The 19,408-nt window shown below is 43.1% G+C and overlaps 1 pseudogene; it reads left to right on the forward strand.

The window, feature by feature from the left end:
- Window positions 1-18,183: 18,183 nt before the first annotated feature.
- On the forward strand, window positions 18,184-18,565 carry LOC136322215 (alpha-ketoglutarate dehydrogenase component 4 pseudogene; annotated as a pseudogene).
- The last annotated feature ends 843 nt before the right edge of the window (window positions 18,566-19,408 follow it).

The raw sequence follows: 19,408 nt of genomic DNA on the forward strand, positions 1-19,408 counted from the left end.
TCCTTATAAGAAGAGGGAATTTGGACACAGATAGACACAGAGGGAACATTGTGTAAAGACACAAGAAGACAACCAACTACAAATCAAGGAAAGAGATCTCAAAATAACCAACCCTGACAACATCTTGAGGACTTCTAGCCTCCAGAACTGTGAGAAAATAAATTTCTGTTGTTTAAGCTACTCAGTCTGTGGTACTTTGTCATGGCAGCTCTAGCAAACTAACATGTTGGCCAACACTAGAAATTCATTCTAAGGAATCAAAGCTATTGAACCTTGGAGTCGGAAGGTCTGGTTCAATATCTTGGAAAATATAATGTTCAGGCTCCATTTTTTCATGGATGGAACAATTTTGATCCTCCAAAAACATTAGCAGGGAGGGATATTTTATTAGCCCTTAAAGCTACCTAGACAATATCCTTCCTGTGGGATGTGGCTCTCCTATACTTAATATGATATGCAATTCCCCCCTTTTCTACCCTTTCTTCTTGGAGATGTTTCCATCACTTAAAAAAGCCAGAGCACAAGGTCACTTCCCAAGTCAGGCCACTTAAAGCTGTTTCTAGCTGGAGAGCAATCTATGTTCCTACCAACTGCGCTCAGCTGTCTCTACTCCCATGTGAACTTTCTAAGTACAGCGCACTGTGGCCAGTTATTCAATTTGACCATCCTGTTTTGAGTGCCGGGCATTGCACAGTGGGTGAAGGATGCAGAGATGAATGGGACACTCCATTTACCCTTATGGAGGTAAACTGCTCCAATATCATGAGGTAATCTGGTGACAGGAAGTGGGAAATGATACAACAGAAATCCTACAAGTACTCAGCAGAAGACTTGGATGAACCACTTGGTAATGGATATTAAGAGATGGCCTTTCTCTGCCCCCAAATATCTGTATACACTTGCCTGTGTGGCCCCTTGAGCTCCAAGGTATCTATCTGCCTTTTGAAGATGCACCAGGACAGAAGAGGAGCCTGGAGGGACCTAAACACACACATCTTCCCACCAGGATCCCTGTAGTTCTTCCAGGATTCCTGTGGGTTTCAGAATGTAAGTTTTCTGCAATGTCCTGGGCACTTAGCATGACAGAAAGAGAACGTGCTTTGTTCCCAAGGCATACGACAATTTAGAGAAAATGGGAATCAGCTCAAACAAAGGCCTGGGAAGAGGCAGGACTGTGCTGGAAGCCCGGAGAAGTGGGAGGCGGGGCGCCAAGGGGTGAGAACAGCCCGGGGACGCGCAGAAGCTGAGAGGCAGCCTGTAATTTTTTTTAAGTTGGGAAAAGGAATCAGGAGCTATTTCTTGGTTTGTGAGCTTTGCTTTCATTGGTATTTGCCCTCCCAGGGCTGATGGTGTGGGTGGATGGCATTATTCGATTGTAAAATGGGGCAGCACTTGTATTATTAACTCCATTTGGCAGAAGACATAGCTTTAGAAAGTCATAAACCACAGAAGTTAAACTAAGGGCAGAGTTGGGATATGAATTTAGCTTAGATTGTGCACTTTCCACCAAAAAAGATTTTTATTTGATTCATTATTATTATTATTTAAATGTTACAGAGAAGAGATTCAGTGGTGTCCAGCTGATGGGAGAAGAAAGGGAACTTGAGGCTCCATGGCAGGTCTGTGACTGAGCCTCGTTTCCCTAGGTCAGCGCCCCCTGGAGCCACTCCTTTCTGATTTTTCAGCGAGGTCAGCAGGGTGTCCCTTGTGTACTCATCCCTGGAGGGGAAGACCCCATGCTGGACCACCTTCAGGAGTTGGAAAGTCACAAAGGGTCTCTGCTCCTTTTCAGAGGCTCTCCTCTGGTTAGGGAAGGCCAAGTGGAAAGGCCTTCAAATGGCCTAGAAGGACTATTATTTAAGGACTATAGAGACAGGGTATAAACATTACTGTTTCTGAGACATTGTCAAAGCTGTGGGACCCTCTTTTAAAATGATCGCTGACTGTGCCCCTGAGAATCCTGTTATTGCATGCCCTTCCCAACTGCTGTCTAATGGAAGCAGCAGCCAGGGGACCTTGACTCATCACCAGAGAAAGGCGAGGCAGCATGTGGGGCAAACCCATGTGTTTCAAGTGTAAAACAAGTAAGTTAGGTTTGCTCGCTAGCTTGTATTTTGCCTAATTGGTGTATTGGCACAGGGCAGTGCCTTGTGTGTGTGTGTGTGTGTGTGTGTGTGTGTGTGTGGAGGGGGTCTGTGGAAGGCTGCAGGTGCTTGCCCTCAGGGTGGCAGATGGCAAATTGAGGATTGCCTACCTCCCTGCAGAGGGGTGAATGTTTGCTATTGTTTGCTGGAGAAGGGGTGTTCCTGCCTGGCCTGTTGGCTGGGGAGTGCGGAGGCTGGTGGGGGCCTGTGAGTCTGGTGAGTCCAGCGATGAGTCTCGTGGGTCCGGTGAGTCCGGAGTGCTGAGGGGCTTGGGAGCCCTGAGAGAAGGGGAAGCAGTCTTCCCTGCCTGTTTGCTTGTCTGCTGTTATAAGTCTTTAATAAACGGAATGGCCCACCATTGTCTAGCTCCACAGTTTCTTTACTGTCTGCCCGAATCCAATGAGAACCTGCATGGCCACAGCAGTGGCCACTGGCCTCACACAGCAGCACAGGGGAAACTAGGAAATTCCTTTCCTTTGGCTTTTGTTTCAAAAGGGTATGCTTTTGGAATGAAACATAATATTAAATTGAAAGCACTCTTTTCTTCTTAGACAACAAAATAGGTTTGGAACAATTCACATAATATGAGAATAAAACTTTCCTATGCTTCTCGCCTGACCAGGCGGTAGCACAGTGGATAGAGTATCGGACTGGAATGCGGAGGACCCAGGTTCGAGACCCCGAGGTCGCCAGCTTGAGCGCGGGCTCATCTGGTTTGAGCAAAGGCTCACCAGCTTGGACCCAAGGTCACTGGCTTGATTGAGCAGGGGGTTACTCAGTCTGCTGTAGCCCCCTGGTCAAGGCATGTATGAGAAAGCAATCAATGAACAACTAAGGTGCCACAATGAAAAACTGATGATTGATGCTTCTCATCTCTCTGTATTCCTGTTTATCTGTCCCTATCTATCCCTCTCTCTGTCTCTGTTTAAAAAAAACACACAAAACTTTCCTATGTTTCTTGCCATTAGAAAAACTTCCTGGACCAATCGAATCTGGGGAAAGACAGGAAGGGTAAAGGGAGAGAGGTTTGTAAGGTTCTAGATGAGAGCATGAGGCCCTAGTGGACCCCAAGTGGAGGAGTGTCATCTGTACTCAAAGATCACTAGCCTCCCTTGGAGCCAGTACCATCAATTACCAGCATCCAGGGCTTATGTGGGAACTAAGAAGTCCCTGACGAAGCTTGTGCAGTGGAACGTGATCATCCTTTACTTGGACAGCACTTACGGGCTCTAAATCTTTTCTCAGTCTTTATTTGACTTAAGGCATTTGTAAAATCTTTGCTTCCATGTCCTCCAGGTAGAGAGTGGGACCAAGAAACCTAGAGAGGGCCATGGTGGAGGAAGTAAGAGCTGCTCTCCGGGATTTGGATGAGCTGAGACCAACTTCAAAGGTCAGCCAGCCTCACTGCCAGGCCCCGTGTCATCTGCCTCAGCATGAAGGAGTTTCTAGCCCGGCTCGTTAAGGAGTCTTGTTTCTCCAGGTACAAGAACAGACACACTGGGAATGAATGCGCCTTGCTGAGACTTCGGTGCATTCATTCCCAGTGCCCTCGCAGGACTAGCCGGAGTCTGCTGCGAAAGCTGGCTTTTTGGCACAAGTGCTTCAGTGTTTTATGCACTTAAAATTCCATCTGTGCAAGTTCAGACATGACCTGCATGCTTGTCAATTCAGGTTCAGCTCAGCCCTCCCAGGGCTCAGATTTGGAAGAATGGAACTTTTCTCCCTCTCCCTCATATGTTAACCCTGCTGAGCGAGCAGGTTGGCCTGCCCCGACCATGCGGTCTGGAGCTCACTGGTGACAGCCTCGGATGATTTCATTAATCTCACACAGCACTTACTGAGATGAGGCAGGAGATCTGGGAAAGACTGGAAGCTCTCTGGGAAAGGTAAGCTGCTCTTGTCAGAGTAGGATGAAGCTATGGGTGACACAACCCAGGAGTGGAGTCAAACCTGGTGACTTTCTGGAAACCCAGGTCAAAATATCAACTTCCTTTGTTATGGGCTGACCTCCTAAAATTCAAAGCAACTGGATAATAAATGGAGGGATATAGGGACTCTGGAAATGTGTCACCCACATCCCCATTCGAGAGAGGATTTGTGCCTGTGCTTCTGGAAGCACTGTAAACAGATAGTAGCTGTCAGCTGTTGGCCCCACCTGGGCCTGTCTCAGCCGCAGAGAGCTGCCTTGCCCAAGAGCACTCCCTTCTCAGGATGGACTATGTTCGGAGGTAATGGCGGTAGGGATATAAAGGCCCCTCCAGCCTGCAAAAACTCTGACACTTACTATCCAGAGTTGGGCCACATTTTGCAGGTTAAGTGCACAGTCTCCCAAAAGGCCTCTCTCAGTTTGGACACCAGCCACAAGTTTGGAGGTAGGTCCCCAGCCCATCCTCCCTTCTGACCAGCTGGCTACCAATTTGGGGTTTCTCTTAATCCCTCAGGTTTGATACTTTGCTAGAATAACTCACAGAACTCAGGGAAGCTCTATAGTTATGATTGTGGTTTTATTATATTATAGGAAAAGGATACAAATCAGAGCCAGCCACAAGGAGAGACACAGAGGTCTGGGAGGGCCCTATAGGTGGAGCTTCCTTGTCCCGAGGACGTATTGTCCTGTAGCACATCAGTGTGTGGCAATACACGGAGCAGATGCAGGAAGCTCACTCCAGGTTTGGTGTCCAAAATTTTTATTGGGGCTCCATTAGGTAGATGTCATTGACTGAATCATCGACTTAATCTCCATCCTCCCTTTGCCCTCCCAAAGTCAGGTTGATATCACGTGGCTCAAAACCCCAACCCTGTAATTACATAGTTGGTCTTTCTGATGTGAACCGCCCCCCCCCCCTCCCTTAGTCATCTCATTAGTATAAATAAACCATCAGGCGTGGTGCACTCACTTCACGCTTGCTTATTAGAATGGTTTCCTGGTTCTCTGTTTAGAGTGATTGGTCCAGGATGGTTAGGATTTCCCCCAAATCCCAAGTTCCTTGGAATTTTCAGCTGAGCAAAGAATAAAACTTTCTAGGAGTTCCTTGAAGGAAGATCATTCTACACCAACTTTGGCGTTGGAAGATAAATTGAGACAAAACAAAGAGGGACTTAGGAATGTGGACCAAATGTTGAGGCATAAACAACCACTTGAACTGTGTTTGCCACCTTGGCTGTGAAAGCAAAACAGTCTTATATGCAGAAAAATTACTGATGCCCTTCAGGAAGGCCGTTTGTCCTGGTGGTTGAGAGTGGGGGCTTTCTGTATATAGATCGCTTGGGTTTGGGTGGCAGGCTGCTTCTTTCTAGGAGTGAGTCTTGGGTGAGTTACTTTGCTGAGCCTCAGTGTTCTTGTCAGTAAAAGGGGAACATATTCATTTGCATATTCTTCTCCTTAAATGTGATGACTATTGAATGCAAAGATCACTGTGGGGGAAAGGAAGCTGTAACCCATATTGGCATAAAATCCTTATTTACCCTTAAACTTCACTTTTATTTTTGAGTTTTTTCCAATACGTTGTAGATTCCAACAACAAATTTAGGATGTTTATCCTAACACATGTACTCTGCACATTATTATGGAAATTCCACGACAAAGGAATATGTTTACTGCATACAAGCAGGTGACCTGATGGTTGGTGGGGGGATGTGACACTCTCTCTCCAAGGCCTGAAGTGCCTATGTGAGGGGACTCTGTTCCTCAGATTGTCCTCTTCTCCTTTTGATACAGGTGCAGGCGCGGGGCCTAGACCTGCTGATGCTGTGCTCTTGAGAAAATAGGGGAAGTAATTGGGGGGGAGGCGGGGAGGTGGCATGCTCTAAGGATCCAGTCATTGCTGCTGTGCCAGTTTGCTTTTCTTTCTTCTCTGGGACCCCAGGTGATGGGAACAGCAAGGAACAGTGAAATTAAGAAAATTAAGGTGCATGTGTGCTGGATCTGTAAAGTTCATAGCTTGACAGCGGGTCTCCCAGTCCTTGTAAGGCACGGTGGGGTTTTTCTTTCCCTCTTTATTCTTATGTAAAGGTACGTGGGCAGCGGGTGGAAGCGGGGTATCATATAGGGGCCATGAAGAAAGAGAGGTGGAGTTCGGGTATGGCCACGGGGAGGATCTTAGAGTAAATTTTTGTTATAAAATAAAGAAAATACTGGCTGAATTATTTTCCTTCCAAGGCCTAGAATAGAACATGCCATGCAGAGGTTCCTCCAATGGGCCCGTAAAATAATGTGAGCCAACTTTTCAGATCACTAGCTCAACAATTTTTCTTTTAATTCTTTTTGATGTTCTTGTTAATCAAAGGTGTTCTAAGACTATTTGTTAATTAACTTTCCAGTTCTTTCATTCACCTTTAATATTTGAAAATTAAAGTTAGCCTAGGGTAGTTCTGCGTTTAGAAATATCAGAACTTACAAGCTTAATTCAACTATACCTAATTCCAAATAGCTGCAGTTATGTTTACTCCTTTCAATTATGATTTTCTCTCCATTCTGATTATTGCAAAGTATGCAAAGCAAGCTAGGGGGGGGGGGAAGTGATTTAATTTAATCAACTGTGAGGTTGCTTATACCAATTTGAATATTAGCTATCGTCTGTATGTAAACGACTGGGGAGAAGGAAACTTGTTGCTATGCACTGTGACCAATTCCTCCAGCATCCTTACTGGCTAACCTTGTGTCAGATCCCAAGGTCAGGATCAGTCAGCTTTGTTGTGGGAGGTCGTTTGTAGACCCTGGAAGAAGACACTCCACCTCCCAGGTCTGTGCTTGGAGTGATTCTAAAAACCAGCTGTTTTTTTTAAAAAAAAATTCTTTTAAAAATAATGTCAGGAAGATCTCCATCTTGTCTGTTATTTATGATTTATGAGAGAAAGATGGAAGGAGAGACAGAGAGAGGGATTGTTCTTCTTTTACCAAGCCTTCTCAGTTCACTCAAATGGAGGGGCATTCTTTGCATTCCAAGTCCAGGAAGGTAGCTAAGGTATCCATCCCCTGAGGAAAAATAGAAGACTAGGATATTTGGAGCTGTTAGTAATCCAGGAGGAGAAAGCAACCCTGAATCACCCAAGGGTCAAGAACAGAAAAATCACCAGCACAGGGTGAGTTCTTAGCCAACAGGGGAGCAGGGGTCAACTAAGAAAGAAGATTCCCCAGAAACTACTTCTCTAGCTGACCACAAACAAAATCCTCAACCCTTTGAAGTGCTAACATTCCTTTATTGAGGGCGGGGGGGGGGGGGAGAGCAGGAGTACAGAGTACAGAGTTATGGAAGTACTACAGTATCTCTTTCCAGGCGCAGACGTTTTGCTTTAGAAAGCTAGAGATGCGTTTCTCATAGGAAAGCTGAAATCCTAGGATTGATTCTTCTTTTTCTTCTTCCCCCACCCCCTACTAAACTGGGTTGGGGAGTTTCTTATTTTTTGTTATTGTTGTTACCCTGCCAGCTCAGAAGTAAGATGATTGGCTGAGACTTAGAGCTTAACGATTAGCGTTAAATACAGGCAGCTGGCTGTGTTTTGATTAAAAACCACAATCAAGAAATCTGGCAATCTGGTATTACATGATGGCTGAAGCCTGCCTTTTTTTTTTTTTTTTTTAAACTCTATTTAACAATTGCCAGTGTTTCAGGGCCTTTTCCTTTACTGTCATTACAGGGTTTTTTTGCTTAAAAATTGGCAGAAATCCTTTGAAATCACGCAAGGTCTCTTGGTATCTGAAACAGCCAAGATGTGTTGGGTTGCTGGCCGTGTGACTTGTTCCCATTCACTGAAGACAGGAATCGGTTTGTTAGCACATTTTGGTTATTCTTTTCTTTCTCTACTTCATGTATTGCTAATAAACAGGAATGGGAAAACAAAAACCCATCACCTCCTTTGAGAGGCAGGGCTGTTCTGGAGGCTGTATTTTGTTGCTTTTATGCCACCTTGTGGACAACAGCTGTATTGAGAATTTGGAAGTCAAGGACGAATGCATCTGGAAAGAGTAATGTTATAATTTATATTGTCAATGTAACTTTGGACTTCTTGGTAATAAAATCTAATGACCACTACTTAATTTACATTAGATAAATGTTTCAGAAAATACTCTAATTATAGGAAAAACCAACTGTGGTGAGTGTGAAAATTTAAGCACCATGATATTATAAAATGCATGAAGAAAATCCAAATGTAGGTTATATATATCACCTGCATGTCCTTACATGTCCCCAAGTGTCAGGGTCTGGGAAGACAAGGGGGCATCTAAGTTTACAGACTGTCTCAGTACTTCAGATTTCTTCTCCCTGCTGCCCCCTCAGTGGTATCTGGCTATATGAGATAACTGTTGTGCTGTTGGGGTGGTGAGGAGGCGAAACTTGTGTCCTCCGTGCAATGTCCCTACATCTACGAGTTTCAGACTGGTCTATTCTCTGGACTTCTGCATGGAATTTGTCATGGACAGCTGGTCCCTTCTGGGTGTCATGTTGAAGATGGGTCATGACTCACCATACCCCACAGATCCCATGGTTCCTATATTACGACCTTAAGCCAGCACAGGTCCTCTCTAACTTCTGGGTCTCGCAACTGAGGAAGGGACAAAATTCAGACCACAGATGGTCTCTGGGACACTAGTCACATGTTCGCAGGGTATCTACGTAGACATACACCCAACGTTGTTAGTCCTGCTGTATTGGATGTGGCACCACACCAACGACCGACTACTCCTCAGAGGCATGCCTGGGGATGGTCAGGTTTCCCGTATGTATGTGTCCAGGGTAGGGTGAAGACTAGATACTGAGAACACTGGTGATCAACCCCTTCACTCTGTTTTTAATCTCTTCCTTTCCATGTTCCATCAAGATTAGAAGAAGAAAGTTCTTCCCCTTTCTGTATATTAAGACCACTGAACCGGATATTACTCTTGTGGAGGAGACAGACCTCACTTTTCTAGAACCTCTCAATAATTTTTTCCGTATGATTCATCCCACACTAAAGGCATGCTAATACCTGCCTTTCTAACAATTGATATTTTACTCTCTATCTCCTGAGAATCTGACGCCAAAAAAAAAAAAAAAAAAAAAAAAGGCACTTGATGTTTCCTTCTGATGAGCAGGAACTCTTGGTAGAAACTGGGAAAAATAGGAATCGCAGCATGCAGCATCTTAATTTAGCCTCAATGTGCAATATAAGGAATCACACAGCACTTCTTTTAATTTTTTATTTTTATGTAAATTGCTATGAATTCTTTGGCTGATCATGATCTGAGTATGGAACATCAGTAAGAAGTAAATCTCCCTAAAAAAAGAAAAGGGAGAAATTTCCACCACAAGTTTTATTTTGGTGTATGTCTGTTTCTTTTCTTTTTTTTTTTTTTTTTAACACAGCCTAACGTGTTATAAAAATTCAAATAGCTCAGAATGACATAAGATAGAAAAGCCTCTCTGCCCATACCCCTCCTCCTTCAACAGCCCGAGATAATGAACAGTTTCTGGGCTCCCATCTTCTGCTGGTTGCCAGTGGAAATTAATCTAACACATTTTTGCCTCTCATTTTTATTGGTAATTTAAACAGTATTTATTGTGTCCCCATTAGAAGTTAGTTGTTCCCAAATTTTAGCATTTAACAGAATGTCTTGAGGGTTCTAAAAAATATCCCCAGAGTTTCTGATTGGGGGGGGCAGAGAATTTGCATTTCTAGCAAGTTCCCAGATGATGTTGATGCTTTCATCAGGCTTCCTCATCTGAGAACCACTGTTGTAAAGAGTAAGAAGTTATTTTTTGACTTACACTGCTTCCCCTTCTCCTTCCTCATTTATCTAACGACTTTTCTTAATGACTTATATTTTAATTCTTGTGCCATTCTTTGAGTCACATGAAAATACTCTTCTGTATTTGTATCTTGATGGCTCACTGTATGGCCAGCAGTCGCGGCCATCGTGGCCATTCACACGCAGGTTCTCATTGGATTTGGGCAGATGGTAAAGAACTGTGGAGCCAAAACATGGTGGGTCATTCCTTTATTCAAGACTCACACCAGCCAGTGAGCAAACACTCAGGGAAAAACACTTCCCTTTTCATTCAGAGCTCACAAAGTCACTGACACATTCTCCGGTTCCACAACCAGGAGAATCTTCTCCGGTTTCTCCTAGAGTCAAAGGCCCCACCAGTCTTAGTGGAGCTTGCAAAGCCCCTCACCTCTGTTCCCTATCTTCGTCTTCAAACTTTCCGCACAAACCGGCTTCTTCTTCAGCACCCGCATTCTCTCTCCTCTCTTTTCAATACTTTCTGGCAGGAAATCCTCTCCTCCAGCGCACATTAGCAAGACAACGGCCTTGCCCAAGCAAGAAGGTAATTTGCAATTTCACAGATCACATACCTGGCACTACCCAGGGCCATATTTTAACACTAAAAGTGAGCAAATAAAAAATACAAATTTTAGGCCCTGGCCGGGTGGCTCAGTGGTAGAGCATCGGCCTGGCGTGCAGGAGTCCCGGGTTCGATTCCTGGCCAGGGCACACAGGAGAAGTGCCCATCTGCTTCTCCACCCCTCCCCCTCTCCTTCCTCCCATAGCCAAGGCTCTATTGGAGCAAAGTTGGCCCGGGTGCTGAGGATGGCTCTGTGGCTTTTGCCTCAGGTGCTAGAATGGCTCTGGTTGCAACAGAGCGATGCCCCAGATGAACAGAGCATCGCCCCCTGGTGGGCATGCTGGGTGGATACTGGTCAGGTGCATTTGGGAGTCTGTCTGACTGCCTCCCCATTTCCAACTTCAGAAAAAAAACAACAAATTTTATAAACTCATTTGCCCAACACTCATCTTTGGGAAGTATTCATGGACAGCCACAACTATAAAAGATGAGGAAACGTAAGAATTATTTCAGTTTTACAATTTGGTTACTTTATAAGTGGTGTCTTTTAGGAAAATTGCACTTTTAATTGCTGCTGTTATGGAGAAATGCAATCTATGTTTACATTTTGTTCTTATATCCAGTCACCTTGCTAATCCTTCACTAATTCTAATTAACTTGCAATGTTTTACAGGTTGATATCGGCAGTTCTAATTTATTCATTGTTATTTTTATATGATGTTTCATTTTCTAATTATATCACACAAAAATCCATTCTTATGTTGATGCACATTTGGTAGTTTAGTCTTCTCTTCCTCCTTCTCTGCTATATTACATAATAATGCAACTATACAAATTTTAGTACATGTGCCTTTGTGAACATGTGTGATTTTCCTTTTCCAAGATATGCCAGTGGGTGGAACTACTGGATTGTAAAGATTCAGATACCACTTATGCACAATTCATTGCCTGTTGGCCTGACCTGTTTTTCCTGTTATTGCCATGGCAACCAACCTCTGAGGGAGCTCCCAGTGACTTTGCATAGGCATTCCCTCTTGTCTGCGATGCCTGCCTCTTGCCACCAACCCAAGATGAGGCAAGGGACACTGCAGACCCTTGCTCAATGTCCATGAGTATACAACCGTGAAGTATGGGGAGTTAATGGCCCATGGACCAAACCTTTGGCGCTGCAATGTAGGAGTCAGCAGATAAGCAGTCCTCTTCCTCCCCCTGGGCTATCTGCCCTCTGGTACAGCTGCTTTCTCCTCATGGAGCAGCCAGTAGCATCCCTTGCTGGTCTCTCTTTCCCTGCCTCACTCTGGTCCCTTCTAAGAGGCTACTTGTTCCTTAGGGGTGGGGTAGGATGGGGGAGTGAAGTAGAGCCTGCGTGGTTCTCCGCCCTGCCTCCTGGGTATTTCTATCATAGTGGGCTAGGAGGAACATGGAGGGGCTCTGGGGAGACTACTCACAATCAGTTGAGGTTTGGGGGCTTAGATGACTCACTCTGTGAACGCTGTGCACAGGATTGTATTGACATCTGGGCTTCAGCTTCGGGTTCTGACTAGACAAAGTTGATGCTCACAGAGATCCTACTTTAGGAGTTGGTTTGGAGCATTGACAGTTAAGCAGGGTATAGGATTTTCTGACCACTGTGCTATACGACTGAAACTAACACCGAGCAACAGAGAATGTAAGCTGCAATTGGAAAAAATAAATGATGGCAGTTACTTGTTAAAAAAAATAAAACTTATGAATTGTTCAAGAAAAATCAACCTGGGATTTAGTTGTATGTTCAGCATCAGGAGGTAAAGGTGGATGTGACCTGGGTGCCCATTAGCAGCTTGAATTAATAAATAGTGTTGGGGCAGCTGGCTTACCAAGCCCTGATCCTGCCTGCTTTAGAGTTGATATTATTTGCTGATGGAGTGGGTTGTGTTATAGTCTATGGTATAATCATTTATGGTATATATATATTTATTAAAAACTTATTCTTGCAAGATACTGTTTTAAGTGCTTTAAAAAATTGAGTAATTTCATTCTTATATCAAGTCTCTCATTAAGAAGTATTGCTATCCCATTTTCTGGATGAGGAAATTAAGGCACAGAGAGGTTGAATATGTACCTCAAGCCCCACCGTGGTTTGAGCCCCATTTTAACCCCGTAAGTCTACACTTAGGCCTGTCATGCTCTTGACCGCTTTGCTGTGTTGGTTCTCTGGTCAGTGAGTTGCTCTTTCTCTCTTTCCCTCCCTCCTTCCCTTCTTTCTTTCCTTCCATCTGTCTTTCCTTCTTTCTTTTCTTTTTTTTTCTGATTACATTTGTTGAGGTATGATTAACACATGGTTATATTCCATTATTACATAATGGACAAATGGTTAATTATCTCATAATCAAGGCACATACATTTTCATTACTACAAAAGTTCCGTGTCTTTTCCTCCACCTCCCCAGCCTCTGGCAACCATTGATCTTTTCTCTGTCACTGTGGTTTTGCTTTTTGGAGAATGACACATGAACAGAATCAAAAGTGTGTCACCTTTTGAGTTGCTTTCCCTCACTGAGCACAAAGCAGATGAATTTCATCCATATTGTTGCATGTATTAGTAGTTTGTTCCTGTTTACGACTGAGGGGTACTCCATTGTATGAATGTTTAACAGCTTGTTTATTTACCACTTGATGGATTTTTTTTTTTAGTTTTCGTTGATTATGTATAAAGCTGCTGTAAGTATTTGCCCACAGATATTTCTATGAACATACATTTCCGTTTTCTTGGTTCAATATGTAGGAGTGGGATAAGCAAATATTAAACTTTATAAGAAAGAGCCAAACTGCTTTTTCAAAAAGCTGTACCATTTTGTGTTTTTACCAGCAATGTATGTTCTTGTCAGCTGCTTTACATCTTTTTCAGCACTTGGTAGAGTCAGGTTAAAAACAATTTAGCCAGTCTAATAGATGTGTAGTGGTGTCCCATCGTGGTTTCAACAGGCATGGCCCTCATGACTAATGATGCTGACCACGTTTCCATGGGCTTGCTTGCTATCTGTGTGTTTTCTTTGGAATGCTTCTCTGAAGATAAAATTTCATTTTCATCAACCTATGTGTACTAAAAAAGACCATTAATTCCAACACTACAAATGAATATTCACATAAAATTTAAAATTTGTATTTCTGGTCATTATGAAAGATGCAGACTAGTGTGTAGTAGGTAGGGACAGGAGCAGGGTTCCAACTGCAGCTTGGGAACTTACTAGCCAATCCCCCTATATCACAGCAGAGGACAAGCACACCTGGAGAGTGTGTTCTGACTGCATAGTTAGCAGGGCAGCAATTGGAAGAGCTTGACAATACTCTATGAAATGCCAACTCAAAGATGGAAATTCTTAATAATTTCCAGACCTGCTTTGGCATCGAGAAAAGAATAATAGCTGTTTCTTCACTGACCCATCCTGCCAGAACTCAGATACTTCTTGAAGGGCCTAGTCTGATGTTTAAAACATGCACGGTATTAAACAAAGGTGCAAACGACTTTGCAACTTGAAAACAACTTTCAGTGAATAGACATCATTTTAATTAGGTGGAAATATGTCTGTCTTTTGTTGGTACAGCTCAACACTGACTCTCTTTTCTGATAGGACATTGTGATGTTATAAAATTGTAATTGGTTGGTTGAGTGAATCTTTGGGGAAATAAATTTAAACCCAATTTAATTTAATGCTATGAAACAGCTTTAGCTATTGGTGCTGGTGATCACCAAAGCGGGACTCCTGTTCTTTTTTTTTTTTTTTTAACAATTATTATTTTTTTATTTTATTTATTCATTTTTAGAGAGGAGAGAGAGAGGGAGAGATACAGAGAGAGAGAGAGAGGAGCTGGAAGCATCAACTCCCATATGTGCCTTGACCAGGCAAGCCCAGGGTTTCGAACCGGCGACCTCAGCATTTCCAGGTTGACGCTTTATCCACTGCGCCATCACAGGTCAGGCAGGACTCCTGTTCTTAAATTGAGGAGAGGATACGTATGTAATAACTCAGCAAGGCCACTGAGGGGAGCCATTTCCATAGCAAAGACAGAGATGGGAATGGGAGATTGTGTTCAGGATCCAACTTCAACCTCAGGGTATATAAATAAAATTACTTATGCACAGGTCTTCAGATTCCTAAAAGCACTATAATTTTATACTCATCAGACAAAACCATGTTAAAAAAAGCAATACAAACATTTAGCTGCACTAATTTGAAATAAAAGTCCCAGAGTAGGTAAAGAACTTTCTTTCCACCTCTTAGTACTACTCCCTTCAGAAAAATCCAGCGCCAAATAAAAGTCTGTTGTAGGTGACAATAGCATTAAGTGTTTATCAAGGGCTTGCTATGTGCTAAGTTGGTTATAAGTATTGACTTATTTATCCTCATAGTGTTCCGATAAAGTTGGAAATAATTATCACCATCCTCATTTCATAGTTGGGAAACAGAGGCACGGAGCAAAGTGAACTGCCCAAGGTCCCTGAGCTAGTGAGAGGCAGGCAATCTGGCTCTAGGAGCCACAGCCTTCCACTTCACTGTGCTGCTTTTCAATAGGAGAGTCCATAGCCTTAGCCAAGTGAGTGACGAGTGAATGAAGGAAAGAGTGAGCAATACAGTGAAATACGGTAGTCTGGGTGATGCTTCCAGTAGTCAGAATTACAATAGAAGTATTTTCACTTGAGACCTAGTGAGAAAAGTCAAAGTAGAAAAGTTGCACGAATATAGTACTAATGTCAAAATAAAGACAAACTTGTTTCGAATATACTTTAATATTGAATACTTGGTTAAAAGTCCTTAAGGATAACGATTTTTAGGATGTAGAAGGAGGTTTTGACCCAGCTGAAGTGAACACAGGCATCAGAAAGCAATTCAATGAAAAACATGCTGTGCTGTATTAAACCGAACTTTATTATGGTTTCATCGCTCTCTGTTTTATTAACATTTCCAAACTTGCCTCATCTTCCTGGCCTGTCTTTAAAAGTTTTTCTCCCCTCTTTTATTTCCGTTTTTGCAGCTGTTTTCAAATACTTGGACTTTGCCACATTTTCTTGGCTTTAATGATATGTGAACCCCAATTTGCCTGGTGTTAGAAGAGCTCTTACAGAAAAATCCGAAAACTTAAACAGTTAAGGAAGTTTCCCCTGACCTAAAATGATTTCTACCCTGCTATATTCAACACATAAAATACCAAAGATGAAAAAAAAAAGTGAATCATTTATAATCCAAGAGAGAGGGGAACAAATCTTAAAAATATCTGACATAGAGACCGAGAGATGTACTTCAAGGTCCTTGGAGGAGCTCATGACCCTTAGCACATTCACATTATTTTCTTGGGGAAAACACACACACACACACACACACACACACACACACACACACACACACACACACACACAGAAATTTAGTAGAAAAATTGACTTACAGAGACTATCTGCTTTGCCAGGGAAGCTAGAGAACCCTATTTTATCATCCTTGTGACTCATCTCTTTTCCTTAGATCTGTAAAGATTGTTATGAAACTTATCAAATATTCCTTAGGAATAAAAACCAATGTTTGTAATTAATTTATAAGGCAGAAATTAATTAACACAAACAATTAAGTATAATTTTAACTTCAAGGTGCTATAAAAAAGACATTTGCCATAAAAGATCTGCCTGTTTGCAGGTGACAGTGGTTTATCTAGAAGCCTTCCTGGGCCCTCTCATGTTCTTTGTTTTAGTTTGGAATAAGAAAGATAGACAGTTTTGGAGTTATGGTCAACTGCTTGGCCATCTGGCTGAATGGTGCAAGGAAAGTGACCTTTCTTTGATCCCAGATTGATTTAACTACATGAAGGGCTTGAAAGACCAGAAGGGGATCCCAGGCCAAAGGGAGTCTAGGAAAGTAGGGAAACCAGAGCTCAGTCAGGTCCCAGAGATGGTGGGGGTTCAGCCACAGAGTGCTGGGATTCCTAACTAGAGAACCCACATCTGTCATTAAGTTCCAGAGGAACTGGGGGTCTGGGCCGGTGAAAGAAGCCACCCAGAGCAGGGTCTGTGCAGCCACAAGCACAAAATGAGGGCTGGAGAGCACAGGCAAGAGCAAAGAGTGACTAAGAAACTGCTTCTGAGGGCCCTCGGGCCACTGCTTGGAGAATTGCATACTTGCCACATGTCCCACAGAGAGGTCAGATCCATTCAAGTACATGGTTGGCTTGAAACCACAAAGGCAAGGGGAAAAAAAACCCACATCCAACTATGTTTTAAAAAAGTCTTCCTGGTAAATGGCATTTAAGGAAAAAATTAAAACACTCACTCTTAACAGCTTAACCTTTAATATATGGATGGAGGGAAAAGGGTGAGGCAAGGAGTAGTTTGGGTGGTAAAGTCTCACCCATATTTGCTGTCTCACCAGGAACTCTCTCTCATGGCCCCAACAGTTGTTTCATCTCTCTTCTTTCCTTATTTTCCCCCCTTCAACCATTTGCTGGGGGCTGGTGGTGACTCAGAACCAGGGTTTTCCAAAGCCCACGACTGGGTAGGTAGTTCGGAGGAAGGGCTGGGGAAACCCTTACACGGAAGTAAAAGTATGCTTCTTTGTTGTATTTTTCAGCTGCAGTTCACACGCAGTGCTATTCCGTGTTGGTCTTAGAGGACCGTGTGGCTTTTGTCCCCTTGCACATTGTGTGGGTGAGTGACGGCCCCCACAGGGTTCTGTGTCAGCTTGGCTGGGCCACAGTGCTCATATTTGCTCAAACAGTATTCTAGATGTTTCTGTACAGGTGTGTTCTTTGGATATGATTAACATTAAAATCAGTGGTTCTTAGGTAAATATGTTCCCAAAGAAACATACAATATGTGGATGTTCACCCGACACTGACCCACACTCCTTCCTTCCTTAGGAGAAGGGATATATATATATATATATATATATATATATATATATATATATATATATTGCATTTTGATGGAACTTACTTTTTCAAGAAAAAGGACGAAGAGGTACATCAGTACAGTACTTGGACTGCCTGCTCATCACACTGGGATCCTGAGGAAGGTGTGGCATGTGCCAGGATGCCGCTGTTTACAGGAGCATCGGAACACTCATTGTGCTTTCTTTTAAGTCCTTTGTCTGGACCACTCTAATGCCTATTTTTGAAAATGGAAATGCAATTTATTTGCCCCCTTACTCCTTACTGTATTTTTGCTTTAAGAGAATGAAATGCAGTATCTTCCTGCCCCAAACCTCCTGGAAAACTTGGATAGTAAATCTTCTAGACTCTCTAGGAAAGGGAAACTGGTTTTGCTTGGGGGAAGTTTCTGGGTCTAATGGGTCAGGTACTCTAGTGTGAAAGAAGTAGATGATAGGTGGGCTTGAGGTACATGACTTTGGATGTAGGACGTGCTCTCTAAGACAAAGTGAGGGCAGAGGATGGCGGAGAAGAAGGAGGGGAATTAGGCAGCAGATCTGAAAGAAGCTGCCCAAGGACTAAGGATTCTCAGCCTGGGGGACTTACATAGGTATATAACTTAACCAAAGAACATCATGAATGATGGAGTATGTTGCCCTTTTATAACTCTCAATGAACCATGCCTTCCAGTATTCACACACGTGTGTTGTCTCTTCCTCTTGATCTGATCTGGGCCTGTCAGTTGCTTTAACCAGTAGAATGGTGCCCAGGTGCCACAGTGCCAATTGTGGACTTCAGTTTTAAGAAGGTCTGGGCCCTTCTCGGGGCATGATGGGTAGCAAGATGGCATCTGCTAGGAAGGTGTTTCAGCTATCAAGCCACATGCTCTATTAATAATATGCCCTGACAGAAGAGACAATCCTAAACTCATGTATCAGAAGTTTTGAGATCAGCACGACTACCATCTCACTTTTCTTCAATTTCACAGCATTCTAAGGGAAGTCAGTACGCAGACTGGCTGAGGCTCCGGGGTCCACCAGATACTGCAGAGATAATACAAACATTACCTCAGATATATGGAAGGAAACCTGTGTCTCAAAAAGAAAGAAAATTTATTCCAAGTGGAGGTCCAGAAGAAGCTCTGACAATGTGGTTGCTGTTTGTAATCAGACAAAAGAATAGTGTTTTTAATAAAGGACATCCAAACTAACAAATCAGAAGCTATACAGTAAACAACTTTAATAAATATGCTTTTTAAAAAAGAAATATAGAAAACTTGGATGGAAACTTCTATTTCCTAATTTATATATCTTGGTCAGCTTCTCTACAAGCTTGCCTAATTGTTTATATATTTTATACTTAGTAAAGTACACATAAAAAAAAGTTCTGGTAGTTACCATTGTGTGTTCTTGGGTTCCTTAAGCCACTGTATAATAAATCTGAACACCCTTATGGAGAGACCACGTGGAGAGACCGTGTGGCGAGGCCGTGTGGGGAGGGAGAAGCCCTGAGATTACACGGGGAAGACCAAAGAACCCAGCTGACAGTGCGAACTGAGGCCACAAACCTATGACCCCAGTCAAGTGGCTCATCCATCTTCCAACTGTTCGAGCCATTCTCATGGAGGCACCAGAAGTATGAGAGAAGAAACCCCAACAGACATCACATGGAACTGAGAGAAGCCACCCCCTTGTGCCCTGTCTGAATTCCTAACCACAGACTCATGAGAAATAATACAAAGTTTGTTGGTATAGGCCAGCCTCTAAATTTTGAGTAGTCTGTTCCACAGCAGTTGACAACCCAAACAAGTTGTGCTGTTTGCATGCCCAGAGAAACTGAGGCTTCCTTTGCGGCTGGCCTACCCCCTTTTACTTGATCCCAGCTCCATAGATCCAGGTAAAAACTTTACTTCACCTGCATCCAACACCTCACCTAGCAGTAGTGATGCTGTGGGCTTTACATAATACCTTCCTGGTTACCCAATATGAAAAATCATACCTTCCGCTACTCCTCCTTGGGATCCTCATTAGCCCAGACAAGTGAGGGTAGAAGA

This window comes from Saccopteryx bilineata, chromosome 2, assembly GCF_036850765.1.
Source record: "Saccopteryx bilineata isolate mSacBil1 chromosome 2, mSacBil1_pri_phased_curated, whole genome shotgun sequence".
In the NCBI taxonomy this organism is placed as follows: Eukaryota; Metazoa; Chordata; class Mammalia; order Chiroptera; family Emballonuridae; genus Saccopteryx; species Saccopteryx bilineata.